We start from the raw sequence: 10,687 nt of genomic DNA on the forward strand, positions 1-10,687 counted from the left end.
ATTTATATGCAAAAACAGAATCTAGAATTTAAAATTTATATATGACTAGTTGCATATGTCAGAATATAACTAAGTAGGGTGCTAATTGTGATTATAATTATAAAAGCCACTCACTTAGTTCGCATAAGAACTATGTTGAGTGAGTGAATGGGATTCAGAGATTGTGAGAATATACTTTATTGTTCAATTTGTATGAGCTCAAGAGCAGATCAAACTAGTTCATAGACATGAGAGCATGATGCCTGTGCAGACAAAACTAATCTATATTCATAAACACCAGAGCATTGATGTCTGTGGAGATGAGAATTGGCAGAAAGGGTACAAAGAAACTTTCTCATTTACTTAATTGAACATTTAAAATTTCTACATTTGTCTCTATGATTTTCCTTAGTTAAAAATATATGTGAGCAGTGTGGTGGTGTCACAGGCCTTTAATCTCAACACTTGGGATACAAGACAGGAGGATCTCCGTGAGTTCAAGGCCAGCCTGGTCTACAGAGTGAGTTCCAGGACAGCCAGAGTGGTTACACAGAGAAACCCTGTCTCAAAAAACCTATATATATGAAAGGGCTGGAGAGATAGCTCATTAGTTAAGAGCACTGGTTGCTTTTCCAGATGACATGGATTTGAGTCCCAGCACTCACATGATGGCTTTCAATCATGTAATTTCACAACTGAAAGAGGGGGCTCTGTCTCATCTGGCCTCTGTGGGCACCAGGCATTCATGTGGTACACAGACATGCATGCCGACAAAACACCCATTCACATAAAGAACAAAGTTTAAAAAAAATAATTTCAAAAGCATATATGAAGAAAGCGCTCTAATTTAGAGTGCCATATGAAATAATCAGGGACTGATACCCAAAAGTGATTTCTGCTGAAGTTACTAAAACTTGCTTCAATACACTAATCATTATTTTTCCATTGAACATAGATTCAAATTAAAAGAAGGAGTTCATTTTGTTATAGTTAGCAGCTTCCTTGATTTAAGTCTGGGCTCATGGTCGAGTTTTAGGCATTCATGAAAAAGTGATGGATAAGTGCATAAAATATATTCATACTGAAGATGTGAATTTGAATGTGAGGCTCCACAGCATCCATTTCAAACACCAATTCTAGAACTGTATAGAAGTTTGCTGAGTTGTGTATACTTTGAGTCAGGTTAATTTGGGTATGTGAAGGTATTATTTATTTTCAAGTTTTTAATAATTAAGTTCATCGAATTAAAATAAGGAATGACACCGTACTTGGTGGCAAATGGATGAATGAAGATCATCACAGCAGGTGAAAGAAGCCACCACAAGCCTTCTCCACACCCCAAAAAGCAGCACATGTCCTCTCTCATGTGTGTAAGTTAAGGAGAAAGAAAGAAGAGTAACAAGAAGTTAAAAGGGGAATTACAAAGAACGTAGGAAGAAGGATATAAGAAAGAGTAATAAACAGGGTAGTTGTGACCATAATGCATTATATGAATTATAGAAATGTAATGAAACTCTTTACACAGTTCCTATTCATCAATGAAAAGAAAATTCTCAAAAAAAGCATTAGTTTTCTTAAATGCGTTGGAAATACTCCCATTGTTGTTATTTTACCATAGATAAAGAAAAGTACTTCAGTTCACTCCCAGGCAATCAGTTAAACACTGAAATAGTATAGGTGAGTTAGAACAGCCACAGTGAGACTGACTGTGTCATGCCATGACACACATCGGAGGGATCAGCTACTTCAAGGGTGATGTTATTTTTACTCCAGGACAATGAGTGAGTTTCAAATACTGTGCAGTTGAAGTTCTGAAACCACATTCTTATCAGTTCTATGCAACATAATGTTAAACTTCAAAATATAAAAGGGAATAAGAGAGTCGAATGCTTATCTTTTGCCTATAGATTATATATAAAAAGATCCACTTATTTTTCTTCCTGGGGACATTAAGTAAAGCTTCCATATAAGCAATACCAAAAGTGACAGTCACTGCAGCCAGTCATATTAAACTTTTGTAATTTCCTTACAAAATTGGTCATCCATCTACCTATCCACGAGGCTCAAATAGAGGACAGCACAAATGAAAGCATAGGGCTCAGGTGCATATTAAGTGAAATTTCACTTTAGTGAAATTAAGTACAAGATATCTCTGCTTAAGTACTCTGAGACTACTAAGTTGAAGTTCATGAACACATGAATTTCAGGGGGAGAGTACACACCATCAACGGGGAAGAAGATATGTGTTAGCAGGGAGTCCACATCTAAGTCTTTTAATGATTTTTTAATTATGGCATACAGTATTTTTAGAAAGTATTAACATCTCTGTTCTTAAGCATTTAAATAAGTACATGTATAGTTCTAATACTAAGTGTTCACACACAGGTGGTGTGCATATCTCACATTCATGAGTCAGAACGATACAGAAGTAGTAGGAAAGGTGTTTTGACTAAGGTGGATGTGTTTTCCTGTCTCAGAAAGCAAAGTATGAGCAAAAGATTTCCTACCTTGAATTTTGCTCCTCCCTAGTCCATCATCACCTCAAGGCTCTGTACACCCAAGCAAACAAGTAGTGTGTGGTGCCGGCCAGAAGATCTGAAGAAACCTTCATTCTGCAAATAAGTGGTTGAGCTTAAATTACAAGATCCTCAGATTAATATTCTTTTTTTTTCTGAGCAACATCAAAAAATGACTCACGTGACTCCCAGTGCTTCTTCACGATAAAAAGAGAATAAAAAGGGGTATGTGTGTGTGTGTGTGTGTGTGTGTGTGTAAAAGGCGTTCAAGGGTCTCACAGAGATCCTTCTACTCTGGCTTTTGTTCAGCTATCTTTTCCCAGCTCACTAGCCCACTTCTACCCCTGGAACACGGTCTTTCTCTCTTTATAAACTGCCTCTGTTTCTATGCCACACACAAAAGAGACAGCCCAGTCACCTTATTCTAACTGTCATAGATTACAGTAGTCTCTAGCCTTCTGCTCTATTTGTATCATGTAGCAAATCTTTAGTGAGTAACCATCCTTAATTGTGCGTTAAGAGGTATCTTAACTTGCCAGGCAGGGTGGTGCAAGACTTTAATCCCAGCACTCGGGAGGCAGAGGAAGGCAGATCTCTGTGAGTGAGGCCAGCCTGGTCTACAGAGTGAGTTCCATGACAGCCAGGGTTTTGTAAAGAGACCCTGTCTCAAAAAACAAAAAGAGAGAGTGGAGAGGAAAAGAAAAGAGATGAGAAATCTCTTAACTTGATAACAACCATTGCAATCACAAACTACAACCACTGTGGTTACCTGCTCTGGGCCCACACAAGACATACCCTTCAACAGCTAGTTATGGAAGGGGCAAAGGCTCACAGAGCAGTACTCCTTATTGATAACCATTGCCTAGTGATAGTTTCTGGAAGCAGGGGAATCTTGTATCCAGTTTCATACTGTTTCCTGATTTCACCACACACCAACAGATAACTCCGAACCAATAGTCACTTAACCCTGGTTAAACTCAGTGAGTCACAAAACAAAACAAACAGACACAAGTGAGAAAAAGGAATTTGTAGGGAAGTGGGAAGTTAGATAGAAATAGTAAGGAGATAGGAGAGAGTAGGTGATAAGAGTGGCCAATCACCATCATATACATGTGGGAAATTGTCAAATACCCCATTCAATGAATAAGAAATTATTTCTGAAAGAAAAAGAAATGTCTTAAATTTTCATGGTGTCATTTACAGGATGTGACCAATAGTAAAACAGAAGCATGATGCCATCGAGATTAGCAATTTGAAATCTGTGCACTGGAGATATTGCTCAGTTAGGAGAACAGATGCCTAGCATGTGGAAAAGGGGAGCAGAAGGAGGGTAAGAGCCAACAAAGGGGAAGAGAGCTGTGAAATGCTGACTTCTAGACATGACATGCTCTTACCTGCACCAAACCTGAACAAGACAAAACCCGTCAAAACTCCAGAATGGATCAATGAGGAGCCCCAGAGTCCCACCCATAAGGAAAGCTATGGAATGCTAGAGCGTAGGTAAGGGGTCACTCTCCTTTGGAACATGGACACCAGTCGGTTTTTCATGTCCTAGTGAACGACTGCACACCCACACACATAGGGCAGCATTCGCTGGACTTGGGGGTATTAGTAAAAATTTCTTAAAAGGAAGATATGAAAACTTAATTCCATCGCTTAGGAAACAGAGGCAAGTGGATTCTCTATTATTTCATGGCCAACATGGTCTACAAAGTAAGTTCTAGCCTATAAGGGCCACATAATGAGATCCTGTGTTTAAAAAAATAAAAATAAAAAATAAATTTTAAAAAGGAAAGAAAAAATGGAAGTTGGTGAGGGGATGGGACAGAAGTACTAGGAAGAGGGGGTATTGGTAGAGGAACATGATCATTATTTATTACATAAATTTATTAAACTTCAAAAAATAAAAAAAAAAATCTCTTGACTTCACATGAGAATTGTAACAATCACCTTTTGGATGCCTTACTATCTTGGACTCTGCCACACAAAGCAAAATTAGTAAGTCAACGGAACCTTCCTCACACAGCTTTCCCTAAATATTTGGGGCCTAGCTTCCCAGTGACTTAGCCACATTAGAAGATGACGGTACACACTGGGAGATAGCAATTGTTTATACTCAATGAAAGACTGGCAGATCCTGTTTAGGACCCGTCACCACTGAAAACTATTTGTCCATTTTCAGACAGTAGTTCTGAACACCAGGTGAGGTGCGTTTTTACTGATTCTTAGTGTTTAGGCAATGGCCAAAGCATCTGGCCTTCCCGAGAGACAACAGGCTGGTGAGAAAAACGATAGTACTATGTGGGGGCAGCACACTGAAAAAGAAAATATGATCGTCAATAAGATAGTCCACATCTCCAGAGCGACCACACCTGGCAAGGTACCATACCCACCGGCATGTACTGAGCTGACATAGGGTTGAGGCAGGTACCGTAGTTGATGACAAAAGTAGGTCCCTGTCATCTTGGTTAATGATAAGGAACAGATGAGGGTTCCTATTCTGCAACTTCAGAATCTGTCCCTGCTGTTTCATGAGACACTTCTTTCCCCAAGTTAACAACATCTATGCACTGCCCTAGTGGACACAGGCCCCGGAGAAGCTAACCAAAACCAAACTTCCTCTGTTTTGTTTCCTGCTGCATCCTAAGCTGCTAGAATGGAACAGAATAAATTTTCACCAAGCAATGCTTTCAATTAATCAGTAGTGATAGGAATGAACTAAAATGTACGGTAGCCTTGGAGGTCTTTTGGATGGTTTTAAAATGTGTTGCTATATTTCTATCTATTTATTCACATTAACACCTAAAATGATTCATCAAAGGAACAAGTATATTTTCATTTCATCTACAACAAATAGTTTGAATGTGACAATGTGGAGGCAACACAGCCTAGAAACAAGAAAAATCCTGCCTAATGGGAAGAAACAGTGCCCCAGAGCTGACCTCTGCACAGACACTAGGTCCTGCACAAGCCCAACTCCCTACCTCCCCCTTTCTCTCCCTCCCTCTCTCTCTCTCTCTCTATCTCCCTCTCTCTCTCAGACACACACACACAGATATACACAAATGAATAAATTTTAATTATAAGTAATAAATATATAAAATGAAAATACCTAGATACATAAACAATGTAGTAAATTCATGAACATACAGTAAAATAGTTTCAGAATAAACAGGTCTACACCTTTGAAAGCTTATAACTTTTGAAAAGACAGATAATTTTTAACATTCCTTTTTTAAAAAGAGAAGCAAGTAATATATTTTGAATATAAATGGTGGCTGTAAGGATTTCTGTTATTTTCTTTACTTTTTGTATAATTTAAAGTTTTATACTCAAAACGGAAAACTAATTTTAAGTTATGGTAGTAGTATCTGGATTCAAACAAGCTCCTTGACTTCTACTGGAAACTGAAACTTCAGTTCAACCTAATTAGCAAACTAGTTTTCATTTATACTAAAATTTAATAACTTCAAATGTTATGGTACTCATATTTATATGTACTGAAATAAAAATAAAATTGAAAATGATAAAATTTTGCCATTTTACTGGTAGTACTGTAAGCATGTGGATATATTAGGTTAGAATTTCTCTCTATTCTTTGAGAAGCTAATAGTGGCACACTTCTATCAATTTGTATAATATTTCTACATAGGCTCATACATACAAATATATTTAAGGTTAACTTACATAAGGGTTTACCCATATCACAGGGATTTTTTATTTATGTTTAGATTTATTTATTTTATGTGTATGAGTGTTTGGGTGGCATGTACATACATGGAGTGTGTGAATGTTGGTGCCATTGAAGGTCAGAAGAGAGTAATGATCCAGAAACTGCAGTTATGAATGGTTGTGGGACACCAAGTGGGTGCTGGGAAATAAACCCAGGTTCTCTGCAAGAACAAGCACACTGAGCCGCTGAGTCATCTCCCCAGTCTTATATCGCTCACCTTTTGCACAATAAATGAATACTTCCACGACCATGATCCTCCTCACTAACGCCTTGTACATACTCAAATTATTTAGGTAGCAGGGGTTCTATTTTATTTACCAATCCAAGTTCCTGTATTTTACATCTCATTTCATCTAGTGTCCTCTGTAACTTCTCCAAGGGAGTCTTTGCTATTCTAAAAACGCTTGTCTACCACAGCTATAAGAATTCTATTATACAAGCAGAATGCAGCCAGAGTTCTTAAGTTGGCTTTTTAAAAATAGCTAACATGTTCAAGTGTCTGAAATTGAAGGCCAGGCACTAGCTACCTAGCTTGCACGTTTATAATTGTTAGTACACATGGAAACGTGTGTCCTTGTGTGCTCATTTGAAGTTTTCATTTCTAGTTCCGTATCAATATCCTCCAAAGGAGAATTTTAAGTATTTTAAATAAGGACCTAACAAGTTTCTTAATTTTTCACCACAAAATAGAATAAATATTTTCAAGGTAGAGGGCCAAATTAATGCAAAATGTTGAGGAAGGTTTTACAACTTTCTCAGGAAGCTGAGTATGCAAATGTCTTCAGACTTGATTGTGTACTTTTCTTCACTGAAGAAGATGATGGCTGCAATGCAGACAATGGTGGTCTCGGTCACTGTGACCAAAAGCCATGACTGAAGGCTAGCTGGTACTGTCTTTGACTCCACGCTAACTAAAGACTTTTTAAGCCACGAAAGTGGAACAACCGTATTTCATGTGCTTTGGAAACTAAAATAATTTTTCTGAAGTGTAGCCATTGTTGTCAAGGCATTTTTAAATTAAAATGTCATGAAGACATACAAACACCATCTGTTGTGGTAAATAACCAAGTTGCCAGTTCCCACAGGACAGATCCAACCAGACACTGCTGCTTGCCCACTTCTGTCTTCCATTTTCTGAACCCAGCAATGATTGTGGTGGCAATATTAGCAACATTATCAAACATTATCAACATTATCATCAAAGTGGTATGCTAGATAAAAAGAAAATAAATTACAAACAGACAAAAAGGAAAGATTAAAGCCACAAGAATTGAGGATTTTTTAGTATAAACTACTACAAGCTATGTTACTTATTTCAATTAAATGTTTTTTTCGAAAAAATTATATAAGGCCAAGGAAATCCTACAAACCGTCTATTTGCTAATGGCTATATGATTGTTGGTTTTTTACATTTTGGATTCTGTATTTAGATTCCCTTTTAACTGGTTTCTTTTTTAATTTAGCATTTTAAATTGTGGCAGTATTGATTTAGACATTAATAAAGCAATACATTCCTGAAATGGAATTTATTTCTGCTGTGTTTACCTGGGGAAATTATAGGGTTTCTCCATGTACCTCTGGTTGTCCTAGAACTTGCTATGCAGACCAGACTGGCCTTGAACTCAGAGACCTGCCTGCCTCTGCCTCTATTAAGGGCTGGCACTACTGCACTTGGCCTGACAAAGGGAATTGATCAAGTGGAGACCTACAGCTTATTCAAAATGCAGCTTGCAGTCTGAAACCATTTGGGCCATCTTCTGTATCCTTTCAGCTCAAAGTAAATACCAGGGTTTCCTTCTTTCTTGCAAAAATGTCAGAAGAAAGATGGGAAGATGTAGTGCGTGACTCACTCTCCGATGGTGCAAGAGCGATCCCTTGGCTTCAGGTTGATGGAGTTCCTAAACATGTAGAAAAATGTCCTGTGGCTTTTTTCAGCCACCCTTTCTGAAGTCAATATATGTGTATTTTGGTATAAAAGATGACACAGAAACAGATGAGTACTTTTGTCCTGATATTCAATCGTCTTCTTTATTGTCTTTTTAAAGATTCATCTTGAACCTCCATTTCTTGCTTATTGAAGACTCAGGACAACTACCATTAGATTTTCTGACCAAAGTGTTATAGTTCAATAGTTTTTGGACAAAAATTAAAAAGGGGAAAGTGTGAAAGTCAATGTTCAGACAATTGATATAAAAAAATATGGATTCAATATGGCAGAAGGTGGGAGAAGGTGACCTCCCCTGCAAATGCAAAATGCTCTGTGAGAGAGTGGTCTATGTGGGCATGCCACAGTGAGCCTAATCTGAAAATCCAACCATTAAGTGCCAGATGAAGAGTCCAAAAATGCCAAGAAACATAGCAAGAGGTAAAGAGATTCAGTTTAAAAAGCTTCCATCCTGTGGCAGTTTTATGAAAAGGATTTACATAGAAATCAAGGGCTAATAATGAGAGCATACAAATTACTGTAGAAAATGATGATTAGTGATAATAATTGTTCAAGAAAACACGTGTGTCACTTGCCTCTGAATGATAATTTAGTTCTAGTGACTAATGAATAATTCAAAATCACAACCTTAGGGCCAACCCTGTTGTCACTATTTCCCAAGTCAGAATAAAGAGACCTCAGACTGAACTGTCCTTACAAGTTATTTCTTCAGTGTCATACTGAGGCCTGAAAGCAGTTTTCCTTCTCTTTCTTGATAGCATGTTGATTTCCAGCAACACAAGAAACTACAGGAATGAGCAAACAAAAGGGGAGGGGGTCAAGATGAGGAGAAAGGGACGTAAAAGAGGTAAGAGAAGAGAGGACAGTGTCGGAGAAAGTGGCCCCTCTCCAAATGCTAAATGTCCTCAAGAAACTTACTCAGTTTTAGAAGTGACTATGGAGTCTCATTGAAAATCCTAAAAATTACCACAAGAAAATCCTTTTAGTTCCTCAACCTTAAGTTCTCAAAGTTTATGAAATAAATGAACAACTTAAGCAGTAACTAGACAATGTGATCCAAGAAACATTGACTTCAGAAATAATAATTTTTTTAGTTTAAATTCAATGTGTTTGCCTGAGTGTATATATGTGCAGCACATGTGTGCAAGACCTTCCAGAGGTCAGAAGAGGTCAGATTTGCTGAACTGGAGTTACAGATGGTTGTGAACTACCATGCTGGGTACTGAACCCAGGTCCTCTGCAAGAAGAGCATGAAACACTCTTCACCACTGAGCCATCTCCCTGGCCAACTTCAAAAATAACCCTATCTTCTCCATTTGCCTTGGCAATATTATAGAAAACCTTTCCTTTGCTTGGTAATTTGGCAAATTTCTCTAGGAAGCATACAAAATAAATCTTTTATTCCTTAGTATGACACTATGTCCAATAAACACCAGATACTGAGGGTCGAAGGCAGGGTTTTTTGCATGATAAGCCATATTCTCAGTCAGGTCATATATTTTTCTTCATATTACTGAAGAATCAAGAAAACTCAGACACAGGAAGCTTAGGAAATGAGAAGACACCTCAAAGAAACAGAGAAAGGACTAAATGCACTACAGTTAATTTTCCCTAGATGCAGATGTTGTTTTAATTATTCTTTGAAAATCTCATACATGTCTACAATTTATCTTTATCATATCCACCCTCCCTCCCTCCCTCCCTCTAACTCCAGCCCAAACCCCTCCCACTGCATCTGAACACATCTCCCTCCGAGCTTCCTGCCCTCTTTTGTTTATTTTTTTAAAATAATCCACAGAGTTCTAGCAGTGCTGCCGATATGCACATGGCTCATGGACTGGGCATGGACACTTACCAGTTGTGTCCCCTACACCCCCCAAAAGAAAAGTGACTCTTCCTGGTAGCCATGCTGATGCTCTTCAGCTAGTTGTGGGGCCTCAGGAGCCACTCTCGCCATGCTGTGATTTTTAACTCTCTTGATCTTGCAAAGGCCTTGAGCAGGTAACCACAGTTGATGGCTGGTGTGATTTCATGTGTGCAACAGGCATGTCATGTCCACAAGACAGCATTGCTCAGCTCTCTTCCCTCCTCTGCTGTTAACATTATTTCTTTTCCTCCTGCCACTATGTTCTGTGAGCCTTGGGAGGTGTGGTTGATATAGACGTCCCATGTAGGGCAGAGAGCTCATGGTTGCTCATCGTCAGCAATTTGAACAGTCTCTCCATTAATGTCTGCCCTCACAGTGAGAAGTTTCCCAGACTACTGTTGAAAGCAGCACGAGTCTATAGATACACATGCCACCTGTTCTCTTTCCATACCAGCCCTAGCTTCAGAACTTCTGTGTGTTTAATCTGGAGTGTGGTAGCCAGGAGACTAGAAAGAGACCATTGCAGGAATGTGCTAAGGAGAGGGGATACCAAGAGTGTAGGGAAAGTGGTAAGGGAGAATACTGGAGGCAGAAAGGTTCAGCTAGGATGGAGTGGTAGGCATGGGTAGGATGCCCAAAGGGCAAGG

This window comes from Onychomys torridus, chromosome 15 (assembly GCF_903995425.1).
Source record: "Onychomys torridus chromosome 15, mOncTor1.1, whole genome shotgun sequence".
Lineage (NCBI taxonomy): Eukaryota > Metazoa > Chordata > Mammalia > Rodentia > Cricetidae > Onychomys > Onychomys torridus.